Here is a 20,667-nt window from a genome sequence, read left to right as displayed (position 1 = left end):
TTTGGAAATTCATACATCTAAAACTCACATTATGATATTTCAGAAATCATCAAAAGTAAAGGTTAACTTTACATGGCTTCTGGAGGGAGGTAAAATTCAGACGGTGGAAGAATTCAAGTACTTGGGGGTCACTTTAAGCAATAACCCCACAGCCAAGCACAAGCAACAAAAGCTGTGGGAGAAGATGAAGCGCTTACTTGCTCAGGCTAAGAAAAGAAAAGTCTGTACATTTTCTTTACAACCGATAATCCAATTTTACAGAATAAAAGTCGTTCTGGCAATTTTGTATGGATTGAGACCTTTCTAACTCTGCCAGAGGACTTATGGCAGAAAGTTGAAAGTCTTTTTTGGAGGAGTATATTGAATCTCCCCCCAACAACCCCTATGGTCCTGATCCGAAGGGAATTGTGTGTCTCATCCCTAAGTGCTATTACAGAGAGAAATCATTTAAGTCTCTTCAGAAAATTGTTAATTCCTAGCCGCCTTAAAATTGTTGACATCATTCACGAGGAACTGTATGATCTGAATTCTAGTCTCCTCAAATCATGGCCAATGAAAGCCAGGGATATCCCGAAGGCCATAGGATCCTCAGAACTTGAACTCATAAACAATCCAATTAAAGTGACTATGAAATTGGAAACAGGGGACTGGATACGAACACAAGACTCTGCCTTAACATACAAATCAGTTTCACACCTCGTATTGGCAAGTAGGAAACTGAATGACACGAGACCTTATCTGAGATCATTTCCAAATCGTCAGTCCCGGCAAACGCTGATGAGAGCTTGTCTGAACATTATCCCCACAAATTAAATCAGAGCCATTAGAGGGATATCACCCTCCTACTTCTGTCGGTTATGTGATAAGAAAGAACAAAAAGAAACCATCACACACCTTCTCTTGGACTGTACAGGCTTTGAGAAAGAGAGACTGACTCATATGATACACTTGTTTAAGGATATATCCTATTATGATGAGGAGGTCTGGTGGAACCGTTTAATGGAGGGAGAGAGAACGAACAAGTCTATTGCGGTGACTCAATTCCTGCAGAACATCGGTCTTTCGAAAGCTTAGTAACAGATTGCTTGACGATGCTTTTCATTCTGTTCTCTGCTTTTCTCTTTTCTTCTCTCGCTATCTCCATCTTTTTCTTTGAATCTTTTGAAGGATGGTGTTCGTTTATTTCCTCTGTTTTGCAGCGATGGACGTAAGATGTAAGATGTAAGATTTGAGATGTCTTGTTTTTCTTTTTGTAAAAGAATGTGAAAACATTTTAACAAAAAAATAAAAAAATAAATTAAAAAAATAGTTTCCCTCCTCTTTACGAGCAATTTCTCAGGGCTTGGTGTGACTCCATCCCAGGGATGCCTTTGGCTAATGGGCAGATAGCATTCAGACTGGACTAAGGTGCTTCCATTCTAGCGCGCATATAGCCTAAGGATTGTCCATGTCCAAATCGGACCTTCAATTTTTCATTGTGAGTGACTTTTATAACTATAAAGCTGCAAAATTGTAATTAAAATGGCAATGGAAGTAAAGTAAAAATGAAAAGAAAGGATCATTTAAACAATAAAATGAATAGGGTGAGGCAAAGTGAATCTATTATTATCATTTTGATTTCATGTACTAACCAACTTAGGTACTTTATCAGCAAATGTATACATGTAAGTCATGCATTTTAAATTGAGTGTTATGCATATATAAAATTGTTTACTGAGGGTTCATCAATTATGTTTATTATGCATTTTATGATCATGCTGTATATGTTTTGTATGTTGCATAACATGTGTTGAGATAAACTATTAATGATGATATTATTATAATAATAAGTATTATTATAATGATCATGTATTAGTATGGTCATTATCAGTATTAATGATAATGTTATTATTATTAATGGATACTAATGTAGCTCATCATGTCGGACTTCCCCTTCTTCTAAAAAAGAAAGACCCCATGCTGCACTGTATCATCAAGTTCATAGGACAATACCAATGTCCTTAAGCTGTCCTGTCTGCAATCAGACAAGTCACTGGAGGAGGAATAGCTGGAGAGGAGGTCTGATTGCAGCCAGGGAGGAAAAATACAGCCTCTGTCTCCAGCTGTCCTTGGTACCAAGGATACGCATAGTTAGCCATGCATACATCAAGGTCATGGGCGCTATCAACAAATACAGTAAATAAATCAATACATATAAACATGTGGATTCCTATTCCATCCCTGAATTTTGTCCATGGCATTTATGTGGATGATCTGTCCATGAAGCACAGTCATTACGCCCTGTTAGGGATTTTGTCACAGGGCTATACCTAAATTTGGTGGTATTTTGTTATCATGGTAAAATGGTGGCTGAGCGTTATTATGGTAATGTCCTATATGGTGTGACAAGACTCCCCTCCTTTACCTGTATTCTACTTAGGGTCAACTCTAAATACAGATTACCGGGCATAACACACTCAAATATGTTGATAATGGAACCCTCCACCCAGCCACTTATTAAAGAGGCTGGACTACTGTCTTTGACAGATTTGTTCAACTGTAAACATGCACAGCTGAATACCACACTCATGCTCTATCTATCTACATAACCCACAGTAAATCAAATGACACAAAACGAGCACCATGAAGAATGTATCAAGACACGCTGCAACTTTTAAAATGTGTATTCCTCTTGGCAAATGAACTCACTGATCATAAATAGCATAATTAGACAAGTGAATGTGATTCAGTAAAAATAAGCAGCAAGAAATAACATTTCAACATGAACTCAGCTCAATGACATAACATGTGTTTCACCAACTTCGACCTTGGGTTGCGAATTTCTGGCAGTTATCACGGTTAGTAAAAAAAAAATGTAATTTCTCTGCATAACATTTTAAAGGTGCTGAATTCTTTTACATAAAAAACAAAACATCTCTGGCTGTCTCAGAATACATTAGCACATATGCCTCACTAATCAGCGATATACTCACATTAAGTATGAGTGAGGATTCTGCGCGTTATCACAGGTAACCCTTCTTTGTTGTCCTGCCAGCCTGCAGCAGTATTGCAACTCCCTCTCGCAAGCAATCTAGATAAGAACACAACCTCCCTCTGACTACAGCTAGTCTTATCAGTCTGCTGCCTGGAATATCTTGCCTCTCTGCACTGGCCTGCACAACTGTGGCCAGTCATTTGATCGTCTGTCAGCTGATCTCCCCACACCCTTTCTGTCTCTTGAATTTATATGCTTTCTGTAAGGATCTGGCCTATCTGTGTTTGTGTATGTTTCAGCCCGGCTGTGATGTCACCTGTGGAATGTTGACAGGCAGACTTATGCTAGTTATTTGAAAGGTGACAGTTGGGGCCAGCTTGTCACTGGGGCTGGTGGATGTTTCACCTCTCATACTGAGTCTGTATAAGCCGGTCAAGTGGCACAGCGAGTAGAGTGCTCGCTTTGACATCTGTGCAGAGCTTGCTAACGCAGGTTCGAATCCCGGCGGGCCAAACTCAGCCTTTCATCCTTCTGAGGTCGATAAATGAGCACCACACACCATGGGTAATAATAAGCAGCACTCAGATACCTGAGGGTTCATAGCGCTATATAAATGTCAAATTATTATTACCAAATCTTATGAAATAAAATACATAAGAACATCATCATCCGCTTCCGACTTCATATTATCTCAGCAGATCTTACATTTGTTATTTACACTTGCTGGCAAAACTCGATTCACATGCTGCTGTAATATATACCAACCGCCCCCTTCCAAAGACCATATGTACGGGGCTCACCTTATGGCCAGGGGCAGAGGGGCCCGGGGCTGGTGGATGTCTTTCTATGTTTCACCTCTCATACTGAATCTGTATTTATTACCAAATATTATGAAATAAAATATATAAGAACATCATCCACTTCCGACTTCATATTATATCAGCAGATCTTAAATTGGCAACGAGGATCTTGGTCTTACCTACATGACCAGAATGAAACGAAGCTTAAAGAAAGGAAGCTGAAGGTTTGCTGAAAGCACGTTGTTGTATAATATCTTCACATAAAACAGGAGGCGTCTTATCTTCTTAGATGCCTTTATTTTCACAGCATGCAATAACGTTTCTTTTACTTGCATTAAAGAATAATGTCAAAGGGCAACAAGCCCTACAACTGTGGCCATAACTAGCACATGCATAAGTCTTTATGTGTGCTCTGGGGCCCGTGCTTGGAAGGAGCACACAGGACACGTCCTGCTCCCGTTGCTGCTTCGCTCGTAATTCCTCGTAATCCGCACTCGGAGCACGGAGGCGGCACTTCCGGCCGCAGGCGAGATCTCGCGAGACTCGCGGGTCTCGCGATATTTCTACACACCTCCCCCTGATAATGCAAAGGCAGTTCATTGTAAGACATAGTCATTGTATCTCACCGGTCTTCTGTGTTCTCTCCGTGGCCGATCACCTTTCTCCGTGTGTAGCTCCTGCAGCTCCTCCTCTCGCTCTACCGCGGGTGTATCCGCTTCCAGTTCGGTTTCTTCTCTTTCTCTGCCATCGGCCGCCGGCTCACTTTCTATCCCTCTCTCATGGTTCATTTCTCCTTCGGCTTCCGATCTTTCGACGGTCTTCTCTCTCTCTTGTCTCTTCTCAAACAAGGCCACTCTTTCCATGTTCCATGTGCGTCCATCTTCGGTGCGGACATGGTTGGATCCTCGGTGAATCACTTTTACGGGTCTGCTGAACCGTGAGCCCGTGAGTTGATCCTTGGTCGGTAGCCATATTTTGATCCAGTCTCCTTCTTTAACATCTGACCCTTGTTTGGTCCTTCTTCTTCTATCACTCCATGTTTTCATGCGTGCTTTGCTGTTTTCCGTTCTCCATACCACTTACGACATGTCTACTTCTTCGTCTTCTCTTACTTTGGCCAACCATGGTGGCACTAAAGTGGAGGCTGCTCTCCTCCCTCTCAACATGCGAAATGGGGAAATTTGGGTGATCCCGTTGGGAGTTAACCTGTGAGCTGCTATGGCCTCCTTTGTGGTTTTGAGAGGGTCCATCCCTGATGCAGTAGCTAATTGGATAGCCCCCTTGATAAATCTGTTGGCTCTCTCGACAAGCCCATTGGCTTGGGGATGATATAGTGCTGCTTTCTTCTGGTGTATGTGGTGCTTCTTCAGGAACAATTCCATTTCTCTGGAAATCAGTTGTACACCGTTGTCCGTTACTAACTCATCGGGGAGCCCTTCTCTCTGGAAGATGGTTGTGAGGACCTCTATTACTGTTGCGGTGGTGATGTTGGGAACAAACTCGGCTTCGACCCACTTTGATAAGTAGTCCACTAGCACTATGCCGTACCGATGTTCGGGCGTCATCGCCTCCAATGGCCCTATGAAATGTTGACCTACTTTTGACCACACCGCTTCTGGGACTTCCGTAGGGATCAGGGGCGCCTGTCTGATCTTTAGGCGCTTGTCACTGTTGAGACACTCATGGCTTCTCTCGATCATGGTGCGGATCTCTTGATCCATGGACGGCCACCAGTAGGCTTCTCTCACTCTTCGACGTGTCATGGTGTTTCCCAAGTGGCCCGCATGGGCTCTGTAGAGAATGATTTTTCTCATGCCCGTGGGCGTGATTATTTGGTCCATTTTCATGATTATTCCGTCTGCCTCTGAAATCTCATCTGCTATTTTCCAATAAGGTCTCATTCCTTCTGGAACTGCCCTTTCATTTGGCCACCCGCTCCTGATCCACTCTCTAATTCTCGCCATGGTCGGGTCCTTTCCATCTTCTTCCGCCCAGTGTTTCTCACTGAGTTCTAGGTAGTCTGGTGTCTTCAGATCTGTAATGGATGCTACAATGCATTCTTCTTGCAGGAAGGTAGTGGCCTTATCCTTGTCCTCTGGCAATCTTGACATGCAGTCTGCCTGCAAATTCTTCCATCCTGAGATGTGTTGTACTTCGAAAGTGTATTCCTGCAGTTTGCCTGCTATGCGTGCCAATCTGGGCGTTGACACTTTGGTGCCGCCTGGGCTGAGCATGTGGATGAGGGTTTATGGTCGGTAACTAATTTGAATTTTGTGCCCCACACATATGTTCTGAAATGTTCCACTGCACATGCGCATGCTAGCATCTCCTTCTCTATGGTGGAGTAGTTTTGTTCGGCTGATGATAAAGCTTTCGAGGCAAAAGCTACCACATGTTCCGTGTCGCCTTACTTCTGAGTTAACACAGCTCCTAGTCCATATGCACTGGCATCTGTTGTGATGACCGTACCCCACTCGGGGTTGAACGGTTGCAAGCATGGCGCTTCTACTATATGTTGTTTTATGCTTTCCACCGCTTTCTTCTGGGGTTCTTGCCACATGTACTCCGATCCCTTTTTAAGGAGTTCTCGGAGCGGTGCTGAGGTTTCCGAGAATTTGGGGATGAATTTGGCATAGTATTCTGCCAACCCGAGGTATGATCTTACTTCGTCTTTGTTGGTGGGCTCTGGTGCTTTAGTTATGGCCTGCATCAAATTTTGTTTGGGACTTATGCCTTTCTCTGATATCTTGTACCCCAAATACTCGACTTCTTTCGCCTTGAATACGCATTTTTCATATCTTAATCTCACTCCGGCTTCTTGCAGTTTGGTGAGAACTATCTTCAATGTGGCGTTGTGTGTCTGTTCATCCCCTGCGTAGACAAGAATGTCGTCCTGAAAGTAAGCCACATTTCTGACCTTCTGTAGCAGGGCGTCCATCATTCGCTGAAACGCTGAAGCAGCGGATGATAAGCCGAATGGCATCTTGGTGAACTGGTACGTGCCAAACGGGGTTATGAAAGCGGTGAGAAGTTTGGACTCCTTGTGCAGTTGTATTTGGTGGTACGCGTTCCTCATGTCCAATTTAGAGAATATTTTGGCTTCTTTCATCATGAGGATCAACTCATTAATGCTCGGCAGTGGGTAGCTGTCCGTGATAACTTCTACGTTCAGGCTGCGAAGATCGATACAGACCCTTAGCTCTTTTGAGTTTGGTTTCTTAATAAGTACAACTGGGCTGAGCCACTCAGAGGCCTCGATTTCTTCGATGACGCCATCCTTCCTCATTTTGTCTAATTGACATTTGAGTGTGTCTCTCGCAGTTGCAGGTACTGGCCTTACTTTGTGTTTGACTGGAACGGCATTGGCTTAGAGCAATATTTTGTGCACGAAGCCCTTGATGTGCCCTGGCTCCTCCGAAAATAGTTTAGGATAATCTCCTTTTAATACTGGCGCACTGCTCCCACTGACCGACAGTACCTGATCTTCCGTGCTGGGGTCCAGTCTGATTTTCAGTTTAGCCTGGTCGTCCCATCCTAATACTGCCGGATCTTCTTGACTGAAGTAGACTTTGGTGGTGGTCTCTCTTCCTTTAAACTCCACTTTTCCTTTAATGTATCCCAGTAGGTCTATTGACGCCCCGCCAGAAACCGTTGGCCTGTGTCGTGTGGTGAGCACTTGTACCTTTTCTGTCCCCACCATCTCTTTGTACGTACGCAGGGGTATTATGGTGAGATCCGACCCTGAATCAGCCATGACTCTTGTTTCTAACCCATTGATCTTGATGGCACAATGGGATTTTTCTCTTCTGGTCCGTGGGCTGTTCACCATGATAACTGTAGGTCTCCCTTCGTCTTCCGATGACGATTCCCTCTCCGTGTTGTGGTCAGTGTTTACGCTCGTGATTTTCTTGTTGCGCCAACGACACACACTCGAGAAATGACCAGTTTTTTTGCATACTGAGCACTCTTTGTCTCTGGCCGGGCACTCTCTGTCGAACGCCAGGTGTTTTGTACTTGCGCACCTGTGGCATTTCAGAGGTTCTTTTTTCACCCATTTCCCTTCTCTCGTGTCAGGTACTTGCCTCTCTTTCCTCGGCCGGAATGCCACAGCTTGTATTTCAGCGGGACTGTGGCTTCCAGCAAGTTCTTTCCTTCTCCCGGCTGTTTCCTCAACTGCTCTCGCTACGTCAATCGCTTTATCCAGTAGTAGTTCCTTCTCCAAAATGAACTTGTCTTGTACTTTCCTGCTATTGGTGTGAACTACCAGCATGTCGCAGTTGAGGCTCTCTGCATTGTTACCAAAGTTGCAAAGCGCCGCCAATTCGCGCAGTTTGGTAACATAATCGTCAACGGGTTCTGAGGCTTCTTGCTTGCGTCTGTAGAACCGGATTCTATGCAGGACTGTATTCTCTTTGCTGGCGAACCGCTTAACAATCCTCCTGACAGCCTCCTTGAAAACATCGTCGTTGTCGGCAGCCACTTGCCCCGGGGTGAGACTTTCAAACACTCTCTGCCCTTCGACGCCCAGGGCATTAAGTAACATTGCTTTGCGTCTCGCCGCCGAGTAGCCCGCACCGCCCAAGGCATCGACATACGTCATGAACAATGGTTGCCATTGTGGCCACTGAATGGCAGGTCTACCTGGAGTCTGTAGGAAGGGCGGTGGTGGGGTTGCTCCTTGTATGGGTCTGCACGGGTTTTATCTGCAATCCTCGTCGCCAATTATGTTGTATAATATCTTCACATAAGACAGGAGGCGTCTTATCTTCTTAGATGCCTTTATTTTCACAGCATGCAATAACGTTGCTTTTACTTGCATTAAAGAATAATGTCAAAGGGCAACAGGCCCTACAACTGTGGCCATAACTAGCACATGCTGCATAAGTCTTTATGTGTGCTCTGGGGCCCGTGCTTGGAAGGAGCACACAGGAGACGTCCTGCTCCCGTTGCTGCTCCGCTCGTAATTCCTCGTAATCCGCGCTCAGAGCCCAGAGGCGGCACTTCCGGCCGTGGGCGAGATCTCGCGAGACTCGCGGGTCTCACGATATCTCTACACACGTCTGTGAAGACTTTATTGCTGTTCAAGGTGCAGGCAGGGCACGGGGAGGAGCAGCAGCTAAGTGAGTAGCTGTGACCTTAGACGCAGGATTTCGGCGCACCAACGGAACAGAGAGAGGTCCTTTGCAGCGCAAAGTGCACCAGCAAGGAGAACGTATTTTAGTGAAGGCGCATGAGAAAGACATCTACCAGCCACGGGCCCCTCTGCCTCTGGCCATAAGGTGAGCCCTGCACGTATGGTCTTTGGAAGGGGGCGGTTGGTATATATCACAACAGCACAGCAGTGTGCATCGTGTTTTGCCAGCATGTATAAATAACTGGAGCACCGTTTTGGGCGTGGCTCTGCGTCAGTCATGGTTTAGAAAATCGGCAAAAGTGGCAGAGTGACATTTTCTGCATTTCGGGGTATAGTCATCAACACATCAACAGTAAAGCCTGCTGCTGGCGAATGTGGAGACGTATGTTAGTAAACAAGCGGAAATGTAAACTCTGCGACTGGGGTATGAGTGAAAGTGGGCATTTGGAGGAACAAGCGGCGAAATTATATTTTTTCCGGCACACTTGTAAAATTACCTCTGTAGTATGTTTGTCGAGGAGTTTTAAAGACTGTTGCAGTGCCCGGAGCCTGGAATTTGTAAAGTGAGGGGTGTGAGCGTGTCCTCTATAGGTCTTTTCACTCCAGAAGAACTTCCGGGAAATGTATGATGTCGGACAAAGCGGTGGCGGCCGCTGTTCCAGTGATGGATGGGTCACGTGGGCTTGTGTTGTCTTTAAAGGAGTGGCAGTGCTTTGACAATGACGAACTCGCGTCAAAGACAGAAATAACAGCTTCTGGAGCAGACACACAAGCAACACGTGATCAACAAGAGGATCCTTTCCAGGAACTATGCCTAAACACGCAGCTTGAAAAAAACAAAGCGAAGGGTGCAGGCGAAGGCTCAGAGCGTTCGGAGATGAGTAATGTTATATTAAAGAACTGCAGTGCTATGACAGGGAATTTTAGCAGCTTGTCATGTGAGGCCGACTGAGTGTTAGGTGTAGGGTTGATTGATTTGTCGTGGCCTCCGTTTGTTTGTTAGCTACTTTGTGAACTTTGCATGTGGAATTTTGTGTTCATCCCGATTGAGTGGTTGTTAATGGTAAATGGCAGCATGTATGTGCACACGTACAAAGGAGATCAAATGTTTATGTATCACTGTTCTAAGTTTGTTTCCTTGCCTTTCTATGTACCCTGATCCAGAGAGTTATGCAATGGGTGTGGGGTGCTGGAGGGAAACATGGAAGATGTTCTGGTGAACAGCAGATGGATGTGAATTAAGTGGGTGATGATTTATATATTTAGAGACTAGTGCTGTTTCCTGTAGGTCACAGTGATCCGTTAGGGGCTCATCTATGGAGTTATGTGAGCTCACTATAGCGTGTGAGGTTATTGGAGTAAGTTGCCAAAGGGGTGAAAATCTGCATATGCGTGCTTTGTGCTCCCCGGTTTTGTGTCAGCAGTTTTATTTTACCAATTGGGAGATCAACATTTTTGGTTAAGTACATAGCAGGGCGTTATGTGACTTGTTTTTTTTGTTGGTGTTCTAGTTCAGCAGGGCGCTGAGGATGTGGCAAAGGGTCATTAGGGGCCTATGCCTATCTCATAGAGTTATGCGATGGGATAGGGACTCTTCCCAGAGAGTTATGCGATGGGTGGGTTGCTAGTGTGAGCCAGGGGTTCCCTGTATTGTGATCAGTTTAGTTTACTGAGGTTCTAAGTTCAGCATGGTGCTGAGGGGGTGACAAGGTGTCATTAGGGGCCTACGCCTATCTCAGAGAGTAATGCGATGAGGTAGTGACCTATCCAGAGAGTTATGCGATGGGTGGGTTGCTGGTTTGAGCCATGGGTTCCCTGCACTGTGGACACATTTGTTTTAGTGTGGTTCTGAGTTCAGCTTGATGCTGAGAAGTTGGCAAGGCGCCATGGGGTTATAGTGGTGTTAGTCAGATCAGCATTGTGCTCCATGCTGTCTGATCTAAGGCAGAGTGCTGTGCTTGAATATAGGTGATAGTGCTTTGGTTTGTTGGTAAGGTTATGCTTGACGGTTAGTAGGTAGGGGCTGGTTCCCTTTGGACAGAGTTAGCTGTTTGGCCGACAGTTGGAGTTATGGTTTGTGTAGTGGTGTGCGTCATTGGGCACATTGTGTGGTTTTTGAAAGGTAACTTCGCTTTAGGTGGTTTTAATTGAGGGTTTATTTCTCTTAATGAGTCTCTTCTTTTAGCTGGTTGATTCATTGTATTGTCACAGTTATAGGGGGGAAGATATGTAAGGATCTGGCCTATCTGTGTTTGTGTATGTTTCAGCCCGACTGTGATGTCACCTGTGCACTGTTGACGGGCAGACTGATGCTAGTATTTTGAAAGGTGACAGTTGGGGCCAGCTTGTCACCGGGGCTGGTGGATCTTTCACCTCTCATACTGAATCTGTATTTATTACAAAATCTTCTGAAATAAAATACATAAGAACATCATCATCCGCTTCCGACTTCATATTATATCAGCAGATCTTACACTTTCCCTCTCAATCTCACTAAAAACCTGCCTCTAACATGGCATGCATCATCACCCGATTAGGTTTCTCTGGAAGCATAATTTCATGAATGTATTTGTAACAATTATTTCCTCTGGGTACAAAAGCGCTTTCTCCAGAGTGCATATTTTGTGCAATGAAATCACAGCCAGCAAACATGTGCCTGCACGTTTTAACTCTACTGTAAAAACACCTTACTTTTTATATATCGTCTGAACCTGGTTTTCACTGCTTTGTTAGAGATACATTATCAATTAGTGGGAAAGGGTGTTAATTGGTTAGTTTGGGTTAATATGTACATAGTGAAATTGGACAGATAACCTGTTCACCCTGGATTCTTGGTGTCTAAACACGTGCTTAATGCAAACATTTTAATTTCCATTTGTCCTTACATGAATCCCTTTTCTACTGTTCACTGCCTCCTCTGAATGTAATGCCATGGCTCACTTACTGCCCCCATATACATTATCCCTACAGCCCATTGGCACTGACATGTAACATGGGTATACATGGGCAGGAAAACACAGGTGCCCATTGTCATATATTTTCAGCCTTGACTGACGTCAATGTAATGTGTCAATGGTGTGTTCACAGAGATGGATCTTTTGTTTTGGGTGTTAATGTTTCAGTGGAAAATGTGCAGTTCTGCTAACAATACAAGTCTAATTATTGTTTTTAAGCACCTTTCAATAGAACCCCAACTCTAAAACCCCTATTTTTTTTTAATTTAAATTAATTTCAGCACAACGACATTGATACTCCTTTCCTTCTACTCCCTAAGAATGTAAGCAATCTAAATCATGTATGTAACAAAACGGAGTGAAATTTTCCAGGTTACTTGAATCTAATGCAATGCAAGGCATAGCTGGGGCCCCTACTACCAAGATAGAGAGCTGCTTGTATGCTCTGTTCTACAGGGGTGAGTCGTTTTGCATAACCCACGACACTTTCCATAATTACACTAAGTTTTCTTCCCACATGAATAAACCCATTTCTAAAATAGTTCACATGACACATATACTTATTTCTTTATGAGTAACACTGTTGATATATTTTCACTACACGACAAAGTCACCCACATATTGTTAGGGTCCTTTGAAGGTGGGCTCCTTCTCGAGAATAAGTTGCACACTCAAATATATATATATATTGTTTAACAACCTTGAGTATCTGTTGTGTTTTAGTCCTGATCCTGAACTTGCAGGCATTGGGATAACCAGACATCTCTATTTAGTGAAAATATCCACAATTTACACAAATGAAAAAGTGATCGTCTCAGCCTTTTCTTCAATTTTATTACCACTGACGTAAAATATGTATTGCTCTCTCAATATTTAAGTTCTATCTGCATGTCTGTGTCTGTGAGCATCATCAGGCAGCTGTAAATCAAAATAAAACATATTACCTATAAGAAATTATAATGATGTGCTTATTTATGTAGCGCCTTAATCCAAAGTGCTTTACAGAGCACATATTTACATACACTATCACCCAAACGAAATTGGGTGATATCAACCTCGCAAGGATAAAAGTCTGAGTTGGCCTTGCTGGGATTCAAAACTGCAACCTGCAGATCACTCTAAGATGGCAGCACCAAGCGCTTAAGACGCTGCGTTATCTTACCAGCTTGATGATACTTCCGAATTCACAATCACAACAATTTAAACTTTCAGAATGCAATACAGAGCGATTAACCCGTGCAGTGAATGCCTCTCTGTGAACAAAAGGCAAATCAGAAACACAGACAAGAACAGATAGGGAAATCCAGAGAGAACTCTTAAAACAGTTTTGCCGAAAGCTTAATTTCATTTGTGCCTGAAGACGTGATTGGAAGATTGTGGACACGCATATTAGCCCAAATGTGTGCGCAGGCTGTTTCGGTGTTTTGCTACAGGAGACGCTGTGCTGCAGACTGCCTTACTTGACTCTGCCTGGAGGCATTTTCTGAGTCTTTCCTCCCTTTCCGTTTCCCTGCCTGGAGGTGAGACTAAAATCTGCCAAACACGCACAGCATGCAGTGTGTTTTGGTGTTTTGCTACAGCAGATGCTGTGCTGCAGACTGCCCTACTTGACTCTGCCTGAAGGCATTTTCTGTGTCTTTCTTCCCTTTCTGTGTCCCTGCCCGGAGGTTGGACTTAAAATCTGGCAGACACACAGAATGCGTGGTGTGCTTAGGTGTTTAGGGGTAAAGGGCTGAAGGGTGAACCTGGCAGGGGCCAGCCAATTGAGGACTTGGAGAGCACACACCACACCTCACTTCCTTCAGCGCAACTTGGGCAAGTCTAAACTAATGCTCTGCCATTACTTCTGTCTGCTTAACCTATGTATCCATTAACTAGCATATCTGTGCTTGTGATTGTGACTGATGGAACTCTCGTTCCATACTCCACTGATCAGGTGCTCCATAAGGCGACCTAGGCAGTACCCCGGCCCTTATTTTTTACTCTATCTGAGGCACTGCGCTACTACAGTTATAGTCACGTGAGCCGCCAAACGGGATGTGTTGACTACACAACTTCATATGGCCTCTAATGAGCAGCTCCGCATAGAAATGGATGTTATCTCAACTGAAGAGCTTGCCCCGCTAATGTCAATGAAAAAAACTCCACTCCATCTGCCTCCAACCAATCCACACCTCTCTCTGCCCAGGAAAAAAGCGTGAGAATATCTGGGCGTGCATGCCGACAACAAACAGTGAAACTAGTAGATAATTCATCAAAAAAGAAACCCTTAGTAAAGATGCTGCCCAGAACAGGTTATTACTCAGCCCAGGGCAGTCAAGAGCAGAACGTGACCGAGAATGAGGAGTTAAATGAAGTGATCGACCTCTGCTCTGATCATTGTTCCAACTTGGTGGAGGAATTTACAGATGAACCTATAGCTGCTGCACCTTGCCTTGGCTCAAATACCATCCAGACGATCATTAGAGCCCTGATCATGCCACATCGAGTGGAACACCTGACTCCAACCATGGATACAAATACTTCATTCTTTTCCACCCCCATGGCCAGTGTTCCTTCCATTGTTCTTCCTTCTCCCTCAATGCAGCACCAGAAGGAACAGGATGAGCTTCTTGAGGAATATCTTGATCAGAATCTCTAACCACCATATTAACCAAGGCAGGTGGAATCTGCTGCTGCATTGAACATAGCAAGTGAGAGATCTGCTCTTCCAGATCAGTCTCCCCTGACATAACAGGAGCTCAACCCCTAAGAGGAGACACCAGCAATGACAATGGTGATGTGGTCACTCAAGAGGACCATAGCATATGCTCTCTGGATGTAAACGATAACAGCTCCTCAGCAACCAGCTTCTCTGAGCTAGAGACTATATTGAGGGAGCTACTGAACAAATTTGACTCTGCCGACACCAGATTGAACCTGCTGTGATCCAATCTTGAAAAGTTCACAACTTCCCTAAACACCATACATAATCGTATGAACACTCTCATCAATCTAGCTGATCAGATGAGCCATGATTTTAACAGCTTGATCAATTGCTCTAAGACGCAACTGCAAACACATGCCCCCCTCCTACTATACCTGCTCCTATTCCCCCACAAGCAACAAAAGTTCCGGACATTGACCAAAATGCATGGTATTGACGCAAAAAGACAAAAGTGGTGAGGCAAGCCTCAATGTACGAACACCTCTCTGATACAACTAAAAGAATTCACAAAAAGATGTCATGACTAACTCGAGTCCAGCATGGCAATCTTGCTATGACATCTGATGGATCCAACCCTGATCTGGAGGCTAGTACCAACACGTTGACTCCTAACCCACCTATAAATGAGCCACCTACTGCTGTTCTTAATTGTGTGACTCATACTACACCATTAGCGGACGATGACTCCACCTCAGTCTTCGCTGATGATACAATGGGATGCCAACAGCAGCAAGTGGCAGAAGAATTACCGGCAGCTTCTCAACTATGCCAGTCCACCACTGAGTAGGAGAGCCTTCCCAGAGAAGCTCCAACCTTGGGGAAAGATAACTTTGACAAAGACGTTGCGTCAAGCTCACAGCGGGGGCAAAGCACTGGGGAGAAACCTGTCAACAATTGCCCTAAGCCTTTGGTCAAAGAGGGCACTGTGAAAGCAATGACGATTGCGAGTGTCTTTGGACACAAACACAATTTCTGTCTGAACCAGTGGTGCTTAACAGACATTCTCCATAACGTCATTCCCTTATGTTTTGTTAACAGCAGAGACATAGCTCTGGTCGACATATATGAGGATGTCAGCAAGGCTCCTTCAATAGTCTACTTGTTCACTGATACCCTATCATATGTCCTGGACCATTGCTATTCCATCTATAAACTCGGGTACGAGTGCTTGATAGTCACAACAAGAAATCCAATCCTGCGTGGGCCTACCACACAGGTAAATGGAGTAGCCTCTGCCCATGCTCAACCTGCTGTGTCAACTAACCTCGACTCTGGTCGATACCACAACACTACCCCTCCTGCAACTCAATCAGTTACGACTGCTTCCCCAACTATTATGCAATCTGTCTGCAGAAGAAAACAGCCGCAAAAGGGAAAACACTCTGGAAGAGTCTCACTGGTCGTGGCTAGCCAATATGGTGGCCAGCCGGGAGGGTTCGCGATCCTAGCCATGGGTCCACACCTCAGTTTCTCCTGATAAGCTGGAACACGTGTGGCTCATCGCATTTATTTAATGAGGAAGGACTATTGGAGCAAATAGATCGATTGAGCATAATAGCCGTATAGGAAACCTGGCTTATAAACCCTTTAGTGTGGATGGCTGGCATTTGATTAACCGTCCTGCAGTACAGAGCACAAAACGTCGCCCCAAAGGGCGCCTGATACTGGTAGTTTGAAGCCCAATTAGAGTGGAAGAAATGCTGATCTCTTCACCTAACATTCTTATTGGGAAAATAACTCCATCTCAAGAACATTATCTCGCCTCCAATCTCAGAGTTCTATGTTATCAACATCTACGTACCCGTACTACGAGCTACCGCAAGGTGATGAGGGACCTGGAGGAATCATTCCGTCAACTGAACAAGTTTAGCCCAATATTGGTATGTGGTGAATTTAAAGCATCGATTCCTAATCTCTTATGCTCTGAAGACAGAGATCCATTAACCTCTGCAACAAAACTAAACAGGGACAAAGGTGGAGCTGTTTGATGGCTGAAGCCAGGCACTCTATGGTAAACGGTGAGGTCCCTTCTGCCTTACCCCAAACTTTACCTGCGTAAGTGGTGCCTCTAGTAGAATATTGGATTATGTACTTGTCACTACCCACTTGCCACTAATTGAGGATATGTGTGTATCACACAGATTGGAAAGTGATCACTATTCTCTTATAGTGAGGCTGGGCTATCCCTCAGTGGCTCACAATCTGGCAACTTATCTCCACACAACGCTTTGAACAGGTTATCCTGGAAAGACTCTAGCATTGAAAAATCTATACGACCTATCTCCCATTAATTGATTACATATGGGGAGACATTTTGTGAAACTGATGCATCAACAAGTGATGGGCTCGCAAGGATGGCCCTTGATGCTTTTGAAAACATGCTGGAGAACTTCTGCAAATGAGGTATGGTCAATACCATGTTCACTAATAGAGCTGGCACCATTATTAATAAAATTCATGCGCATCCATACGATAAGGTCATACGAGACAGAACAAGTGAGATACGTCTGCTCGCAAAGACTGAGCTAGATCCCACCATGCATAGTCAAAAATGTGCAAAGTTGTAAAAAAACGTTATTCCATCTTGCTGAGAAGGCACAAGAATCAGAAAGAATGCAATAAATGGAAAGCCTTGGTTTTTGCATCGCAAACAAACAATTCTGTTAATTTTTGGTGGATTATTGGTGATGGGGCCTCAAAGAACAAGGAAAAAAATATGCTAAATGGTGTAACTGAACTAGCATGGAAGGCACATATCGAAAAGACTCTAGGGGCTGCCCCGGGGAAGGAAGTGACCACTGTTGACCTACATTCCAACTGGTCCTATGGTGACCTCTCCAGCCTGATTAAAGCCACCAAAGCCTCAAGGGAACCAGGCACAGATGGTATATGTAGTGTTAAGGATTTTAAAGAGGCGTCACACTTCAGACCAGGAATGATGATACTGGACAAGGATGCAGCGCACAATTTAAAAACTTTTAAATTTATGAATTTGGATATGAATTTGGATTAAGCTTTGACAAGGCAGCCAATCCGTCTAACACTCCCCTTAACATACACCCTGTGTCACAATGGACCATGAACTAGGCCGGTGTATGATAAGGAAATATTTATTTATTTTAATTATGAATAAGAATCAAACACATTCAATATAGGCCAGCAATCACCAGTGGGGTGATAATTACACTGTAAAATGATAGAACACACATAGTTTGACCTTTTAACCTAAGATACACAATGCCCCAGTGAATAAAAGCAAGATTATTTTGTTTTTGTTTTATTTGTTTTGATCAAATTGGATCTTTAAAAAATAATAAAAAACAACTTATTGGCAATTTAAGATCAACATTGAATTTGCAATTCGTTTATGCAATTCTACCAACAGAAGGCATGCCTTTAAAGAGGAAAGGAAGAAGCAAACAAATGAACAAGAAAGGAATGCTTAAATATCCCCAATAAAAACAATGAAAGAGAAAAAAAGAAAAAAAACTTTCACCTCCTCCTCAGTTTTTGAATTCTACCATTAAATTTCACCACTTTTCTTTAAGAAACATTTGTCCCAGTCTGCCAAACGCCTGTCTGAGTCAGGCCAAGTTTTAAAAGAATCTGGCCCACTGCAATCGTCAAGGCAGTGTTTTGCCCCGAGATCAAGCGATTCCAAAAGTTCTCTGAGTGCAGACATTCCAAACCTCTGAAATTGAGCAAAATAGCACTCAGAATTACTAAATAGTTATTTTACATGTGCGGTTGAATGTATAAGGCAAAAATGAGTGTGGCTGTATCACAGAAGTGAGAACACTAGCAAACTAGAAGGCAATGTACTAACAATGGACATACAGTTCAGAAAATCGATTTTGGAAGGAAAAACACAGTGCAGCAAAATCACACGTGGAGAAATTGCATTTGCTTAGTTTCACAGGTTAAAAATAGCAAAACGGCTTGGAAAATGGGTTAAACAGACAAAATCGGAATGCAGTTTTGATGCCAAGGTAAAAGGCACATCACAGGTATAATATGAAAGTGAAAGGGTAGCTCGGGATGGATGCCAGTAAGGAATTCTTAAATGGAAAGGAATCTCAATTTTCAAACGGGGACAATTTCACGGGACAACTCGGTTTTGTTAGTAAAGTGATTTCATTTACTGAAAGTATATTTTAGAGACTAGATTGTTAAGGAAATACACAGTATGTAAGTAGGTTAATTGCAATTGTGACGTACCCAAGCCGTGTTCAGCCCTATATGGGAATTAATGAAATTATTCAAAATAGTACTGAGGATTTACACAAGGACTGAAATGAGTTGGAAAGAAAGGTGCTAACACTTGGAAATTAACTCAGATTTTCCTAAGGACAGGATACACAGAGGATTCTGACAATTGTAAAGATTTACTGGGATATTTAGAGGATTTCTATGGGATTGGACCTAACACAAGGTAACAAAGCAAGGGATGCAGCTTTTTGGTTCCAGGGGAAGGTTACACTTACAACAAGCAGTTGAATGGGGTAGTTTGGTAGCGAACTGGGTTTCTGGGCAGCGAGGCAAGATCTGGTCTCTGCGCAGCAGTGGGCTCTCCTAGAAGGGGACAACTGGGCCTAGTCTGGTCACTGGAGACAGTGAGGTGCATCAGCTGAGCAAGCAGGTAGCGGGGCAATGCCGGTCTGGTCACAGGATAATCCTAAAAAGGGTACCACAGCTTTTCCCCCCCTTCCATGAATTATAGCATTTTTAGTAGGGTTTTAATTCTGGAGCAGTGGTTCTGCCTGGATAGGGTCAGCTAGCTCTGGCCTGTCTTCTGGAATCTGGAATCTTGCAGGGTGAATGTGGAATGCCTGGATCTCTGGATGTTTATTTATGAATGCTGGATTTTCTTGAATGTCTGTCTTTCTGGAATCTCTCTGTCTGGAATCTGTGTGTGTCCTGAGCTTTGAATGTCTCCCCCTTTATAAGCCGGATGACATCAGAGTATTTTTTACTATGTGGGCTGAGCTAAGCTAGACATACCTCTAAATCGGATAGGTCAAGCTGTAATGTTGCCTCCTCCCTGGAAGCAGATTGGACTGAAGGAGGCGACTCAGTTTTGAGGGTGGGTGTTTTTTGATGTACTTTTGTTTCACCAAAGTTACTTTTGCCAAAATAAGTTATGGAGCAAAATACTTATTTTTACACAGTTCATCAGCAGGAAAATTAAATAGGCAGACTCCATATTTTTCAAGAAACCTGCTGACCCAACTCCCAAGATGGTGTGATGCTGTTCAGTTAGTCTGGCAATCTTTCGCCATTTTCCTGGTAAACATTCCACCTAAAATTCTGCAATTGTGTACATATATACCTACTATCACTGGGCATATTTTCTTTAAATTACAAAACCGTAACATGTACGCTTTTCCCAGAAATGACATTTTCCTGGCGTTTGCCTCCCCAACATGCTAGAAAAAATTACAATGGGCCTCATTACGAGTTGCCCGGTAAAACCGGGTTCATTACCGGCATGCCGGAATGAGCGGGTCCGTGCTCGTATGAACCCGCTAATAGCGGGTGATTACGAGTGCGCGAGCATGCGCGTTACTCCATGCCGGTAGTGGCAAAACCATCATGCCGGTAACGGCCCACCAACCCCCCTATACCGGCATTGCGGGTACCGGCCATTCCGTAACCACATCATAACAACCACTAAACACCGGCACGGTAATACCAGCACGGTATTACCGTGGTCGCAAAAAAGGACTTGGAAATTACGTCATCGCATCAGAACGGGAAATGAGCCGGCGGCCATCTTTAAAAACACAACCCATTGCCATCCTCCATAACCACCACTACACTCGTGTTGTTGTGTGCCACAACTGAAGCAGGATGTCGAAGGCCACCAGTAAATCCTCCCAAAGGAAGAGGAAGCAGCGTTTTTCTGATGCTGAACTGACTTTGCTTGCTAACACCCTCGAACAGCATTCAGACAAAATCAGGAGCACAGACCTCAAGCATGCGGCACAAACCAGAAAAAAACAGGTCTGGCAGGAGGTCGCCCAGAGGGTGTCGGCAGTGGGGAGCACCCCAAGGAGTGTACGTGACTGCCGGAAGCGGTGGGACGACCTCTGCCTCCG

Source organism: Ambystoma mexicanum, chromosome 12 (genome assembly GCF_040938575.1).
Source record: "Ambystoma mexicanum isolate Mex_15411 chromosome 12, UKY_AmexF1_1, whole genome shotgun sequence".
Taxonomy (NCBI): domain Eukaryota; kingdom Metazoa; phylum Chordata; class Amphibia; order Caudata; family Ambystomatidae; genus Ambystoma; species Ambystoma mexicanum.
This window is presented reverse-complemented; position numbering follows the sequence as displayed.